The sequence below is a fragment of the Mirounga angustirostris genome, unplaced genomic scaffold (genome assembly GCF_029215605.1).
Source record: "Mirounga angustirostris isolate CCGP_5_RB_7025 unplaced genomic scaffold, mMirAng1.0.hap1 SCAF_7, whole genome shotgun sequence".
Classification (NCBI taxonomy): domain Eukaryota; kingdom Metazoa; phylum Chordata; class Mammalia; order Carnivora; family Phocidae; genus Mirounga; species Mirounga angustirostris.
Window position 1 is genome coordinate 45,979,134 of NW_026991715.1, and position 17,057 is coordinate 45,996,190.

At 39.7% G+C, this 17,057-nt stretch overlaps 1 protein-coding gene across 1 annotated transcript in view; it reads right to left on the minus strand.

Annotated features, from left to right (window-relative positions):
* Positions 1–828: 828 nt before the first annotated feature.
* DEPDC1B (DEP domain containing 1B) overlaps positions 829–17,057 on the minus strand; it is a 458,815-nt gene continuing 442,586 nt past the window's right edge. The window contains exons 11-12 of the transcript XR_008507514.2: positions 3,284–3,418; positions 829–843 (exon numbers count right to left, since the gene is read on the minus strand). The gene's annotated coding sequence lies outside the window, so the exon portion shown is untranslated. The remainder of the gene's footprint in view (positions 844–3,283; positions 3,419–17,057) is intronic.

The following is a 17,057-nucleotide window of genomic DNA, read 5'->3' on the forward strand; positions in this document are numbered from 1 at the left end:
GTAGATAAATGCAACTTGTAGATCCTGGTGAAGACAGCTTGGGGTTAAACTTGCAGGATTTTTTTTTTTTAATTTCAATAAAAGTGTCCCTCTATTTTCTATATTGAATCAACAGTCGGGGGTATACATTTAATAATTAACTTGAGTTTCCCAACCTACCTATTGTGTGAATTAAGTAAGACTGCACTCCACCCTCCTATATCTTGAAACATCCCAATCTCCATAGCTGTAGACTCAGACTCACCCTCCCCGCACCCCGTCCCTTTCACCTCAGTGGAAGGACCGCGTCCCTTTTGTCAACTACAACCCAGGAGGCACCTTCCCTACTTTTCTTCTCTCCTCAATCCTACATCTAATACCTTTCCAAAGCCCTATTTCTTTTTCCTTCCCAAATCTCTCTTAACTATGTTCAGTCTACCTCCCTACAGTTACCACCAGTGGATTCGTTATTCTAGCTTTTGTTCATGACCTCGAAGCCACCACTTTCCCTAAACTAAAGAATCATCGCGCATGAAGTTAACTCTACCTGGAAACCCCTTCGCCTCAGTAGGCTAAGTCACCGTTCAGATCATAGACTACCCCAAAGATCCTCTTTTCTAAGGAACGCTGGCCTGACCTCCCTGACTGAGCCAAGTCATTCTGTTATATGTTATCACTGTGCTAGGACGTTTCTCTCAGCAGGTATCGTAGGCTACTCATTCGCTCGTTTCTTTGCCACGTAATTACCTACCATGTGAAAGATACGGTGATGAATAAATAAGCAAAGCATCTGTCTCAGGAAGTTCACATTGTAGGGTGGAGAAAGAAGCCATTACCTAGGAGGACGGGTGGAAGGTATTTGCCCTATGGAAGGAAATATAGTGGAGAATTACTGTTTCCCACCTATGTGTGTGATTCTTCCATGCGTGTCATCTCCCATAGGAGACCCTGAAGACCACAGCCCCTGGGCCCACGCTTCTCTTTTGTACTGTTCACATGAGTTCTTCCTATTTTTACCCACCATAAGCACAAATTATGCTCCCAAAGGAGCAAAATGGCACTTTAAGCAAAAGGTACTTTGTTTATATTTTTATAGCTAAAATTTTTCATGGATCCCTTCCAAATAAAGGAAGAATCCAGAGCATTAATCATTAAAAAGAACACTGTACCAGATCTTGAATGTGAGAAGAAAAATATGACCACTCTTTAAGTGTTCAAGAATAAATAACTGTCTAAAGATGATCTTTTTTTTTTTTCCTGCTCTTTTGTACACCTGAAGTTTCACAGTGACACATACAAGATACATGGAGACATGCAGGGAGGAACAGAGGCTGTTTTAACTTTTAGAATATTCTCTTTGGGTTTTTAAATGTCATAATGCCAAAGACAAACATTCTCAAATCCTAAACCAAATTAATTCTTAAAAATTTCCTCATCAAAACCAGGAAATACTTACTTCTAAGTGCATAATGTTGGATTTTGTTATAACAAAGACTTAAGGGGTGCAGAATGACTTTTTCAGACCAGCGAAAGAGGAACTTTCGAAACTCTAAGGTGACAACTTCTAACTAGGCAAAAAGTCTGGCTCTTTCCTCTGAGAAACAGCAATCTCCTGCCTAGAGTCATTTAATTAAGTGAAGGCACTTTTTTATGCCAGTGGATTTTCAAGAAGCTAAGAAGCAGTGAAATGAGAGCTCTACTGTTTACATTTAGACACACGTAGGCAATTCAGGTTCTCTTAATCTGGGAATCTTGAGCCTTTCCACCAAGATGAAAATTTCTGCACTAAGCAAATATAAATAGGAAACCTCCTAGCATCATTAAGTGCTCACAGTTCCTTAAAGTCACGGCTCAGTTAATTATTTGCTTTTAGAATGTTTTCCTCCAAGAACAGGGCAATGTTTAATAATATTGTTTTAATTAACCAAAATATTCTCCCCTTTGCCTTTACACATTTTTCCCCTATCACAGGCACTGAAATTAAATGAAAGAAAGAAGCATTATGTGGATGGTTTACTTTCATATTTAACTTATAATAAAAAAAAACTCAGTAACAAGAAAGATGTGTTGGCAGTCTGGTCATTTGTATGCAAGTCACCTCCTTTTACAATGAGCAACTATATGATGACCAAAAGAACTCCAGGCTCCAAGCCATTTTATCCAGTAATCCATACAACCAAACACCAACCAGGAAAACAAATGAATTTGGACACTTCCTCAGAGTTTGTTGAATTTCTTCAGTTGCTTATTAAACACAGTCAGTACTCCAAGAACTGGCACACCTCTGGGTACATCCTCATTTTTTAAGAAACCCTACTGAGCACACTATCCTTCCCTCTCCACAGGCATTGCTCACCCTGAAAAGCCTGAAAGTAATTCTGCAGAAAGAATCAGAGATGGCCTGAGGCCATCACAAAAGAATCACGGGTTGTAACACAAAGTGTTCTCATACTAGAGAAATGTGTTTGCATTTGTGGTTTTTCTGATGCCTTCAAATGAATGATCCTACGTCACAACTGCATCTGTTTAGATGCCTTTTTTTCCCCTTGGGTAAATGAACAAAGGGACATGTTCTTAGAGCTTGCCTCACAGAAATTAACACCCTCCTTTCATCCTTGCCTTATGTAGTTTTCTTGGGGTTGCTCTATTTGCTTATACTTCCTTTCATAAGCTAATGTGAGTCTAAAAATAATCACTAATCCAGTGCCTTAAGGAGAGTAGGTAATTGGAAAGAAGGCTTAATCTACACCAGGGCCCTGAGGACAGTCACTTAAAAAAAAAAAACAAACTCTAAAGGAGGAGAGAAATTAGAGACATATGCTAGGGTAGACAGCTCATGGAAGTGATGTCCTCCTAATCAAGTATTCATGTTATTTACCATGTACATGAACTTTTGGAACGTCATAGATTGAAGTACTTAGCGGCGTAAATTCAACTTATCCTTTTGGACTTGCCCAGAAAATTCGATATTCAAGACATAAATTTCTTCAGTTTCAGTTTTTAATCATATAATTTCTGCATCAATCCAAATATCAGAGCATCCAATCTCACGCCATTAGGCTTATACAAATGAATGGTAAGGCAAAGAAACTAGCTGAAAGAGAATTCCCATCAAATGTCAACCAGGCCACAGAGAGAAACAAGTCTCCATTTGTTAACAAGCTGTGTACAGCCTGACAACCTAAAGTTGACCTAGGGTCTCCCACAAGCCTAATCATGATAGCACAGTATTAAAATCTAAAGAAAACAGTAAAAATTATGTGTACACATTTTTAGAAAAGAAATGAAAACAAAAGGTACTTACACTTTTGCTCCGAGAAAGCAAATCACAGGTATTTCTTTTCATGGTGGTGTTTTAAGTAATTCAAACAGACAATAGTTGTTTCCAGTGTCACTTCTCTCACTGCAACAATTATCCACTCAAAAGCCAACCGGCATTCTGAAGAGAAAGGCAAGGAAATGTTTAATCAAGTATATGATTAACAAGTGCACTTCAAAATTCTGTCTTAGACTCGGACAATAATTCTTAAATTATTCAGCAGAACAAGCTAAAATGGTGCTATGTTTAAAGCAATAAAAGTACACACAAGCAGCATTTCCAAAACAGCTTTTGTTAAATGTAAGTTAGAGATTTCAAGCACCATCTGTTTTCCATTAAATATTCAAGTCTACTTTTCTAGTGGCTTGAAAAAAATAGGTATGGTAGTCACAACTTACACTTACATGTATGAAATGAAGATGCATGCTGAGCTGTGTACACGCGGATTCTGGCTGGTACAGCTGGAGACCCCTCAGTTTTCCACTAAGCATTCACTGAATAAGGTAGCCTTGTCCACCACCAGAGGGATCTGACTACATCTGAAAGCACTCTGACCATAGCATGGTGGCCTCCTGTTTCATCATTAGCAATAATCCACAGTACAGTGGTTCTTCAGTGAATTTAATGAGTTCTCTACTCTTTGGGTTCAATGATGTTATAAGAAACGGTTGGGAGAAACAGTTTACCAAGTTGAGCAACAACTATGATTTCTAAGAATACCCCAGAGGAGCTGTCACTTGAATGACATGATAGCCTTATTACCTTACCTTTACTTCCCACTAGACATTAAGAAGGAGATTCTGTTTTTTGTTTTGAAGAAAGAGCAAATACAATAACTATACAATTTGTGTTCATTCTGATATTCAGCTGAATCTGGACATGATTTAAATATTCACATGGAATATTTGCATGTGGGCTGAAATGCCTTTTGGGAAAAAAATCATTCTAAGAGAACAGGGATAAGGCAAACAGGCTTGATCAAAACACAAAAACGCTGACATTGTAGATGTAGGCTGAAATGGTGGGAACAGACCAATTCTAACAAGAGCAAGTAGTCTATCATTTGAATTTACTCTAAGTTTCTCAAAAGACTTGTGCCTGAGGTTTAGGGAAAAGAATAACAGTGAGCAAGGTCTGAAGGAGTTTGTTTTACTGAAATGATGGAAAAATATCAAAGTGCAGGATAGTGTGAATTATACATTCAAAAATATATACTTTCAAACAAAGTAACTACATATACTTTAAGAACACACAAAACACATGGAGGGAGGGCTCCAGGGAACACAGCATCCATCTGGGTCCCTGGAGCAGGCCAGCCCTCAGCAGCAGGGGAAGCCACTGGTCCCCCACACCAGTGCACAGGTACCTTCTTCACCAAGCTCTTCAGAATCGTAGAGTGGCATACTCTCAAGGTTCAAAGACTTGTTTTGAACATATGTGAATCATCCCTTAAGGCTTATGACACTAGAAGGCAGATACTTTTAGAGAAGCCAGAGATCCCACAGCAAGGTGGAGCTAGAACTGGAGAAATCTAGTTTATCACTGCTAAGAATATCCCAAGTCACAACTTGGGAAACACAAAGGGCACTGAGACACAAAGTCTTCTTCCAGCGTTCATAAAAATGCTTGCCCGAGGTTAAAAAAAATGCACAATCAATTGTGAATTTCTAGGATAAATATGGTTTCTTTGAGAGTGTGTGGATTATTTTTCAGGGAGTGGGGGTTGGAGGGAAGAGGGAATCCACAAATGCAAAGTTCTCAGCTAGTATACCTCCAGGACTTTAGTCACCTTTCCCAGTGTTTTTTTTTTTTTTTTTTTTTTTAAGATTTTATTTATTTATTTATTTGAGAGAGAGAGAGAGAGAGAGAGAGAAACAGCATGAGAGGGGATAGGGTCAGAGGGAGAAGCAGGCTCCCCGACGAGCCGGGAGCCCGATGCGGGACTCGATCCCAGGACTCCGGGATTATGACCTGAGCCAAAGGCTGTCGCTTAACCAACTGAGCCACCCAGGCGCCCCCCAGTGGGTTTTTATACCATTCATTTTATAAGCTCTCAGAAAATGTGAAATTATATTACCCACCTTGAATCAATGTAAGAAGTGGATAGAACTAATATAAACTGAGAACTAAATATTCCATATCTAGGGAGAAAATAAAATCCAACTAAATGCTATGGGAAGCTTGTACATTCTCTGAGAAAAATACATTCAAAATATTTAATTACTCACTCAGTAATTAATGAGTACTCTTAGGGGCAACCAGGGAATAGTTAGTTGCCCATAGTGGGCTAGTAACTCAATAGTTTTAAATTAACAAATCAGTCAAATCAGATGAATCATGGAACTGACCTGGTAAGGTTTGCTGAATTCATCAAGTTTTTAAGAAATTTGCCTTGACATCATTTAAAGACTTCCCATAGGAATTTGGAACCTGTGGATTTTTGAGTAGGCAAATGGGTATAACTGAAAATTGACTGTTGATGTGCTGGCCCTTCTCAGCCTATATACTTGGGAAGAAGCATGGTCTGGCTAAAACAGTATGGATCTTGAAACCAAAAAGGCATAGGATTTGAAACCAAAGAGGTTAGGATTTCAGATCTCCAAGAGCATTCTGTGTAGCTTTCAGCAAGTTACTAAACTTTTGACCTTTTTTGAGATCTGCAAAAAGGCGGTAATAATAAATCATGTGTTTTTCTAGTTAAATGACCTAATGTGTATAAAAGGATGTCTAGAAGAATGCTTGGCTCACTTTACCACCATCACCATCATCATCAGCCTTCATTGCTACCTTTTTCTTCTGTTAGTATCAAATGACAAGTACCAAAAACCCATTCTTACTTTTCCACTTGAAAGTGTCCAACTCCCTCAGATAGGACAGAACTAGGCAAATATACTTTCAACTAAGTGGTAATGAATAATATATCAGTTAAGGTCCCAGGAATAAACAGACAGCACACTCATATTAGGATCATTTAAGGAGGGGTTAGTAAAGAGATTATTAAGGAATAGGACAGTAGAGAGGAGCAAGATGGTGGAGGAGTAGGAGACCTAAATTTCGTCTAACCCAGGAGTTCAGCTAGATAGTTATCAAACCATTCTGAACACCTACAAACTCAACCGGAGATCGAAGAAAAGAATAGCAGCAACTCTCTGAACAGAAAAGAAAACACTTTCTGGAAGGTAGGACGTGCGGAGAAGTGAATCCAAGGCGATATTCGGGAAGATAGACCACGGGGGGGAGGGAGCCTCCGTCAGCCACTACTGGCAAGTGATAGAGCAGCGGAGCACAAAATCGGAACTTTTAGAAGTCGGCTCCATTGAGGGATGTCACTCCAGTGGCTAAGCAGGGGTGGAACCCTCACTGGAACAGTGTGGTTTCAGGACCTTTGGGTCATAGAAAGACCAGGGGTGCCTGAGTGCAGCAGAGCTCCCAGGTATCGGAGCAAGGAAGCTGGCTGCAGAGACAGAGCCGAGGAGTGGGCTCAGGGTTGCCATAATCTGTGATCTGAGGCAGAGTTGGGCCACTGCCCTTCCAGCTGGGACCCAACGAGAGGCAGATCTGGGGAGACTCCCCTTCCTCCCCCAGGAGAAGCGTTGCGGGAGCGCACCGCAGGGATCTGCTGGATTTGGAGACTCCAAATGGGGTCAGGTGCCAGAGATAGAAACACTCGGTCACAGGCCAGGTGAGCACGGAGAGTGGCCGGAGACCAGGGAGACGGGAGTGATTGATTGCTTTTCTCTGGGGGCTCACTGAGGAGTGGGGCCCTGAGTTCTCAGCTCCTCCAGGGTGGAGATTGGGGGGCCACCATTTTACTCTCGTCCTCCAAAGCTGTATGGAAAGCTTGCAGGGAACAAAAGCTCCTGAGAGCAAACCCGAGCAGATTACTTAGCCGGGAGGGGGCAAGGGCAGGGCAATTCCACCTCTGGCAAAGACATTTGAGAATCACTGCAACAGGCCCCTCCCCCAGAAGATCAGCAAAAACAGCCAGACAAGACCAAGTCTACCAATCAATGAGAACAGAACTCCAGCACTAGGGGAATACAGCATATAGAATTCATGGATTTTTCCCCCTGATTCTTTAGTCTTTCAAAGTTCATTTTTTTTCTTTTTCTATTTTTTTAAAATTTTTCTTTTTCCCTTTTTCAACCAACATCATATCAATCCCTTTTTTAAAAATCTTTTCTATTTTTCATTTTTAGAGTCATATTCTATCCCTTCATTGTAGTTAACCTTATTTTTTGTATATATATAAGTTGTTTTTTCTTTAAAATTTTGGGATACAGTTTCTAGTAACAGACCAAAATATACCCTAAATCTCTAGTGTATGGCTTTGTTCTAGTCTCCAGCCTGATCACATTCTCTCTCTTTTTTGTTGTTGTTTTTTTAAAATTTTTCTTCTTTCTTTTTTCAACCAACTTCTTATCAATTCCTTTTATAAAATCTTTTATAACTTTCATCTTTACAGTCATATTCTATCCCTTCATCCTATTTACCCTTATTTTTGTACATATATAAGTTTTTCTTTCTTTAAAATTTTGGGGAACAGTTTCTTCTAACCAAAATATGTTCAAAATCTACTGTCTGGCACTGATCTATTCACCAGCCTGATTATATTTGATCATATTCTTTTTTTTTTTTTCTTTCTTTCCCTTTCTTTTCCCCAAGATTTGGGTCTCTTCTGATTTGTCCAGTGTATATTTTTCTGGGGTCGTTGTTACCCTGTTAGCATTTTGTTCTCTCATTCATCTATCCTCCTCTGGACAAAATGACAAGATAGAAAAAAATCACCTCAAAAAAAAGAACAAGAGGCAGTACTGACTGCCAGGGACTTAATCAATATGGACATCAGTAAGATGTCAGAACTAGAGTTCAGAATGATGATTATAAAGATACTAGCTGGGCTTGAAAAAAGCATGGAAGATACAAGAGAAACTCTTTCTGGAGCAATAAAAGAACTAAAATCTAACCAAGTCGAAATCAAAAAGACTATTAATGAGGTACAATAAAAAATGGAGGCTCTAACTGCTAGGATATATGAGGCAGAAGAGAGAATTAGTGATATAGACCAAATGATGGAGAATAAAAAAGCTGAGAAAAAGAGAGATAAACAACTACTGGATCACGAGGGCAGAATTCGAGAGATAAGTGATACCATAAGACGAAACAACATTAGAATAATTGGGATCCCAGAAGAAGAAGAAAGAGAGAGGGGCAGAAGGTATATTGGAGCAAATTATAGCAGAGAATTTCCCTAATTTGGAGAAGGAAACAGGCATCAAAATCCAGGAGGCACAGAGAACCCACCTCAAAATCAATAAAAATAGGTCAACACCCTGACATCTAATAGTAAAACTCACAAGTCTCAGAGACAAAGAGAAAATCCTGAAAGCAGCTCGAGACAAGAGGTCTGTAACCTACAATGGTAGAAACATTAGACTGGCAGCAGACCTATCCACAGAGACCTGGCAGGCCAGAAAGGAGTGGCAGGATATATTCAGAGCCCTAAATGAGAAAAATATGCAGCCAAGAATACTATATCCAGCTAGGCTGTCATTGAAAATAGAAGGAGAGATAAAAAGTTTGAAGGACAAACAAAAACTAAGGGAATTTGCGAATACCAAACCAGCCCTACAAGAAATATTGAAAAGGGGTCCTCTAGGCAAAGAGAGAGCCTAAAAGTAACAAAGACCAGAAAGGAACAGAGATAATATACAGTAACAGTCACCTTACAGGAAATACAATGGCACTAAATTCATATCTTTTGATTGTTACCCTGAATGTAAACAGGCTAAATGCCCCAATCAAAAGACACGGGGTATCAGATTGGATTAAAAAACAAGACCCATTGATATGCTTTCTGCAAGAGACTCATTTTAGAACCAAAGGCACCTCCAGATTTAAAATGAGGGAGTGGAAAACCATTTACCATGCTAATGGACATCAAAAGAAAGCTGGGGTGGCAATCCATATATCACACAAATTAGATATTAAACCAAAGACTGTAATAAGAGATGAGGAAGGACACTACATCATACTTAAAGGGTCTATCCAACAAGAAGATCTAACAATTGTAAATATCTACGCCCCTAACATGGGAGCAACCAGTTATATAAGCCAATTAATAACAAAATCAAAGAAACACACTGACAATAATATAATAATAGTAGGGGACTTTAACACCCCCTCACTGAAATGGACAGATCATCTAAGCAAAAGATCAACAAAGAAATAAATGCTTTAAATGACACACTGGACCACATGGACTTCACAGATATATTCAGAACATTCCATCCCAAAGCAACAGAATACACATTCTTCTTGAGGGCACATGGAACATTCTCCAGAATAGATCATATCATGGGTCACAAATCAGGTCTCAACCAGTACCAAAAGAACATCCTGCATCTTTTTGGACCACAATGCTTTGAAACTAGAACTCAATCACAAGAGGAAAGTCGGAAAGAACTCAAATACATGGAGGCTAAAGAGCATCCTACTGAAGAATGAATGGGTCAACCAGGAAATTTAAAAAGAATTTAAAAAATTCATGGAAACCAATGAAAATGAAAACACAATTCTTCAAAATCTTTGGGATGCAGCAAAGGCAGTCCCTAAGAGGAAAGTATAGCAATACAAGCCTTTCTCAAGAAACAAGAAAGGTCTCAAATACACAATCTAACCCTACACCTAAAGGAGCTGGAGAAAGAACAGCAAATAAAACCTAAACCCAGCAGGAGAAGAGAAATAATAAAGATTAGAGCAGAAATCAATGAAATAGAAACCAAAAGAACAGTGGAAGAGATCAACAAAACTAGGAGCTGGTTCTTTGAAAGAATTATTAAGATTGATAAACCCCTGGCCGGACTTACCAAAAAGAAAAGAGAAAGGACCCAAATAAATAAAATCATGAATGAAAGAGGAGAGATCACAACCAACACCAAAGAAATACAAACAATTATAAGAACATATTATGAGCAACTATATGCCAGCAAATTAGATAATCTGGAAGAAATGGATGCATTCCTAGAGACGTATATACTAAAACTGAGCCAGGAAGAAATAGAAAACCTGAACAGACCCATAACCAGTAAGGAAATTGAAGCAGTAATCAAAAATCTCCCAACAACCAAGAGCCCAGGGCAGGATGGCTTCCCAGGGGAATTCTACCAAACATTTAAAGAATTAATACCTAGTCTCCTGAAACTGTTCCAAAAAATAGAAATGGAAGGAAAACTTCCAAACTTATTTTATGAGGCAACCATTACCTTGATCCCAAAACCAAAGACCCCATCAAAAAGGAGAACTACAGACCAATATCCCTGATGAACATGGATGCAAAAATTCTCACCAAAATACTAGCCAATAGGATCCAACAGTACATTAAAAGCATCATTCACCACGACCAAGTGGGATTTATTCCTGGGCTGCAAGGTTGGTTCAACATCTGCAAATCAATCAATGTGATACAATACATGAATAAAAGAAAGAACAAGAACCATGTGATCTTCTCAATAGATGCAGAAAAAGCATTTGACAAAGTACAGTATCCTTTCTTGATTAAAACCCTTCACTGTGTAGGGATAGAGGGTACATACCTCAATATGATAAAAGCCATCTATGAAAAACCCACAGTGAATATCATTCTCAATGGGGAGAAGCTGAGAGCTTTTCCCCTAAGGTCAGGAACATGGCAGGGATGTCCACTATCACCACTGCTATTCAACATAGTACTAGAAGTCCTAGCCTCAGCTATCAGACAACCAAAAGAAATAAAAGACATTCGAATTGGCAAAGAGGAAGTGAAACTCTCACTTTTTGCAGATGATAGATACTTTATGTGGAAAACCCAAAAGACTCCACCCCAAAACTGCTAGCACTCATACAGGAATTCAGTAAAGTGGCAGGATATAAAATCAATACACAGAAATCAGTTGCATTTCTACACACCAAAAACAAGACAGAAGAAAGAGAAATTAAGGAGTCGATCCCATTTACAATTGCACCCAAAACCATAAGATACCTAGGAATAAATCTAACCAAAGAAGCAAAGAATCTATACTCAGAAAACTATAGAAAACTTATGAAAGAAATTGAGGAAGACACAAAGAAATGGAGAAACGTTCCATGCTCATGGATTGGAAGAACAAATATTGTGAAAATGTCTATGCTATCTAGAGCAATCTACACATTTAAAGCAATCCCTATCAAAATGCCATCCACTTTTTTCAAAGAAATGGAACAAATAATCCTAAAATTTGCATGGAACCAGAAAAGAACCCAAATAGCCAAAAGAATGTTGAAAAAGAAAAGCAAAGCTGGTGGCATCACAATTCCAGACTTCAAGCTCTATTATAAAGCTGTAATCATCAAGACAGTACGGTACTGGCACAAAAACAGACACATAGATCAATGGAACAGAATAGAGAGCCCAGAAATGGACCCTCAACTCTAGGGTCAACTCATCTTTGACAAAGCAGGAAAGAATGTCCAACGGAAAAAAGTCTCTTCAACAAATGGTGCTGGGAAAATTGGACAGCCACATGCACAAGAATGAAACTGGACCATTTCCTTACACTACACACAAAAATAGACTCAAAATGGATAAAAGACCTAAATGTGAGACAGGAATCCATCAAAAGTCTTGAGGAGAACACAGGCGGCAACCTTTGACCTCAGCCACAGCAACTTCTTCCTAGAAACATCTTCAAAGGCAAGGAAAGCAAGGGCAAAAATGAACTATTGGAACTTCCTCAAGATAAAAACATTTTGCACATCAAAGGAAACAGTTAACAAAACCAAAAGACAACTGACAGAATGGGAGAAGATATTTGCAAATGACATATCAGATAAAGGGCTAGTATCCAAAATCTATAAAGGACTTATCAAACTCAACACCCAAAGAACAAAGAATCCAATCAAGAAATGGGCAGAAGACATGAACAGACATTTCTGCAAAGAAGACCTCCACATGGCCAACAGACACATGAAAAAGTGCTCAACATCACTCAGCATCAGGGAAATCCAAATCAAAACCTCAATGAGATACCACCTCACACCAGTCAGAATGGCTAAAATTAACAAGCCAGGAAACAACAGTTGTTGGTGAGAATGTGGAGAAAGAAACCTACACTGTTAGTGGGAATGCAAGCTGGTTCAGCCACTCTGGAAAACAGTATGGAGGTTCCTCAAAAAGTTGAAAAGAGAGCTACCCTATGATCCAGCAATTGCACTACTGGGTATTTACCCCAAAGACACAAATGTAGGGATCCAAAGGGGTAAATGCACCCCAATGTTTATAGCAGCAATTTCCATAATAGCCCAACTATGGACAGAGCCTAGATGTCCATCAACAGATGAATGGATAAAGAAGATGTGGAATATCATGCAGCCATCAAAAAAATGAAATATTGCCATTTGCAACGACATGGATGGAACTAGAGGGTATTATGCTAAGCAAAATAAGTCAATCAGAGAAAGACATGTATCATACGATCTCACTGATATGAGCAATTTGAGAAACAAGACAGAGAATCATAGGAGAAGGGCAGGAAAAATGAAACAAGATGAAACCAGAGAGGGAGACAAACCATAAGAGGCTCTTAATCTCAGGAAACAAGCTGAGGGTTGCTGGAGTGGAGGGGGTGGGAGAGATGGGGTGGCTGGGTGATGGACATTGGGGAGGGTATATGCTATGGTGAGCACTGTGAATTGTGTAAGACTGATGAATCACAGACCTGTACCCCTGAAACAAATAATACATTATGTTAATTAAAAAAATTTTTTTTAATTAAAAAAAAAAGAAGATGACAGTAGGGGGCGGCACCTGGATGGCTCAGTTGATTAAGCATCTGACTCCTGGTTTCGGCTCATGTCATGATCTCCTGGTCCTGGGATGGAGTCCTGCATGGCATCAGGCTCCACACTCAGCAAGGGGTCTGCTTATCTCCCTCTCTCTCTCTCTCCCTCTGCCCCTCCCCCCAACTCGTGTGTGTGTGTGTGTGTGTGTGCGCGCTCTCTCTCAAATAAATAAATGAAATCTTTAAAAAAAAATGGAAGATGAGAGTAGGATAAAGAAATCTCAAAGGATAGTGACATTCTTGCAACTAGTAATAATGGAGTTTTTATCACTCCCAAAAGGGACAAGGAGAGGGGGAAGTCATGGATACCTAGGGGGAGAGTGTCATAGGGTAAGCTGCCTTGAAAAAGGTTATTCTCTGGGCATGGCTAGTCTCAGTTGACCGGGAAAGGAAGGAGATAAGGAGATGAGTATGATCTCATCCTCCTCTGATCTCCTGCTGGGACTCCCCGGTGGCCAAATGCAGAGCCAGAGGGCAAAGGAAGCTGCTGCTATCCACCTTACTGGTCAGCCTCCCAGGGCAGAAAGCATCCTAGAGCAGGGTGGGGAGGAGAGCAGAGTTGGAGGGGACATGGGAGATGTGCCACACAAATGGAATCTGCAGTCCAGGAAGAGGATTGCACTTTTCTGCTCATTTCATTGTAAGAAAAATATCATTTATCTTTTATCTTCCTAATAAACCTGTGAGGTAGATATCAGTAAAGAATTCTGCCCATTGCACAAAAGAGGAAATCAGTTCCAAGAATCGAACTGCCCGGTAAATAGCAAAATCAGGATTCAAACCTGATTTGTCTGACTCCAAAGTCCATGTTTTTGTCTAGGCTGCCATTATGCTTTGCAGCCAATATCCAGCATGAACCAATGCATTTTAATGATCAACAAATGGTAACCTCTGCAAATACCAAAGCTGTGCCCAAACCAAACAATGTTTGATAAAAGAGGAAAAAAAAAAAAAAGTTTACTCTCAGGAAGGCAGTTATCTTAGTTCCTACAAATTCCTCCCTCAGCAAAGATAATGCCATGAGACAGCAGAAACCCTTGCTCCCTCCAGGGGCACTAAATTGAAAACCAGGTGAGAGAACACTGACACATGCAATTTCATTACTATAGGAGTTTCCACATAAAAGTTAATTAGGAAGAAGGAAGAGTCAGCTCCTGCAGGGAGAACACATTAAAAATAAAAAGAGAGGAGCTAGGTAAGATAGATGGTGCTGGAATACTCAGAGACAGAATCTGAGCTACAGCACCTGTATAAATTTTGTGGCTTCGATGAAAGGATAAGGGAGTTAAGACAGGTTCTTTCCTAGAGATTAAGGATTTAGAGAGTGGAAAAAGCCCCAAACTAGGCATCAGAAGAAGTAAGCTCCACTCACAGCAATGTGTCATATACACAAGCTGGGTGGTATTAGGAAAATCCTGTCTCTTTTTTCCTCCACCAGTGGCTTGCTTCTCTGTGAAGAGGAGATAACATTATCTCCACAACCCACCTCCCAGGGTTGTTATGGGGATCAATTAAAGAGTGTGTCAAAAATTTTTCTGTAATCTATCAAGTTCCCTGGAAACGTAAGTTGCATCTGAGGCGCCTGGGTGGCTCAGTCGGTTAAGCCTCTGCCTTCAGCTTAGGTCATGATCTCAAGGTCCTGGGATGGAGTCCCACGTTGGGCTCTCTGCTCAATGGAAAGCCTGCTTCTCCCTTTCCCACTCCCCCTGCTTGTGTTCCCTCTCTCACTGTCTCTCTCTGTCAAATAAATAAATACAGTCTTAAAAAAAACAACGTTAAGTTGCATCTATTCGTTGAAACATCAGATGTGCCAATGCAGGGCGACACCCTAAATATAATTGAAAAAGATCTAATTACTCGCAAATATTAGAGAGACTACTGAATATATTTTATGTAGAGGAATTTTTTATTCTTTATTCTTTTGTAATTAATATTTTTTCTTCTACACAGTAATTAATTTCATGTAGTGACTGAATTATAAAATCACTCAGATGAATTAATTAAAAAAAAAAACACACACATTTATTGGGCATCATGAATGGGCCAGGTGTTCTACTATGCTCTCAGATAACCTCCAAACTTTCTAGATTCAGAGGGGAAGGATGGTTTTGATACCTTTGCCTATGAATCATCAAAGGATAATCAATTAGTTTGTCTCCAACTTAGTTTCTTCACCACCTCAGCAAGATCTGTCTTTCTGGGACTGTACAAAATAGACATCAAAATGAAATCAGGATAGGGTGCCTGGGTGGTTCAGTTGGTTAAGCGTCTGCCTTCGGCTCGGGTCATGATTCCAGGGTCCTGGGACCGAGTCCCACATCGGGCCCCCTACTCAGCATGGAGTCGGCTTCTCCCTCTATATCCTTCCCTCCCCCATCCGTGATTTCTCTCTCAGGGCTATGTGGAACAACACAGGAATTAACCTGAGCTCTCTGCACTCCCTGCCCAGACCTCCGTCTAGCGAAGGATGCTGCCTTATGCATTGATTTTCCTAAAACTCACTCTACAGGGTGACTCAGAGGCATCTGTCAGCATGCCCAGCAGAGTTCAACAACTTAGTTCCTGCTGAAGTTGGTACAATCTGCTTGTAACACAGGGATGGCCCGGTGTAGTTAGGTTGCGGCTCGGCTTTGGAAGAGCCCTTTGGCTGCCTCGCAGAAGCCAGGGTGATGGGTCTCAATGAGAGGGGCCAGGTGACCTGTGACTTACGGGTTTAAGATGGCCTCACCTCACGGTCTGTCCCCAACACAAACCCTCTGCTCTAGTCTAAATGGTCTAATCCCTCCAATAACCGGGACATGTGCCTTTCCACCTCCTAGCCCTAAATGGACGTTCTTAAAATGTTCTCTGTTGTCCACCTTTCTGAACTTTTCTGTTCTTCAAAGTCCTTCTTTCTAAAATGAATGATGTAATGTATGGTGATTAACATAACATAATAATAATAATAATAAATAAAAATGAGAGCTGCCCTGTTGCTCCAAGTCACACAGCTTTCAACTCCCTCTGCATTCCAGCAGTAAAGGCTACGTTGTGCCATGATATCAACTACTATCTTGCAGGGTTTCTCTAACTGTTTTATGGGTTTCATCTCTACTTCCTCAGTTATGGGTTGAATAAGGCACATTTTAAGGCCTTTTTCATACTACAAGTTATATGATTATAAAATACAAATTCCTCAGGTTGAAAGCAATTCATTATCATTCTTTTGCCTTCTCCATAGTGTTCAACAGAGTGTTGAGCCCCCAGCAACCACTCAATAAAATATATTTAAAAATAGAAGTATAAGTCCATCAAAGTCATTTTAATTAATAAGTGGCACAAAATTCCAAATAAAACTTTGTCAAAATATGGAAAATATTCAATTTCAATATTTGTCAAAGAAATGAAAATTAAAATCCCAACATTTCCATTTGTCTTGCCTACCAATTACCAAAGTTAAGGGTTTTTTTTAAATAAAATACTCGATACTACTGTATATATGATGAACTAATGCATTTCATATATTGCTTATCAGCTTCGAAATGACATAAGTCTTGGGAAAGAAATTTGATAAGTACCAAAAGCTAGAACTGTATTATATATTTTATATAGTAATTCAGAAAAGCAACCTGAAATATGATAAGTGCTTTATATGCAAAGGTGTTTGCAACAACGCTACCTAGAGTAATGAAAATTTAAAAACAATTTAGGGGCGCTTGGGTGGCTCAGTTGGTTAAGCATCTTATTTCAGTTCAAGTCATGATCTAGGGGTCCTGGGATTGAGCCCCACATCGTATTGGGCTCTTTGCTCAGCAGGGAACTGCTTCTCCTTCTCCCTTTACCCCTCCCCCAGCTTGTGCTCTCTCTCTCTCATATAAATCTTTTAAAAAATAAAATAAAAATAATTTAGATATCCAATAGTA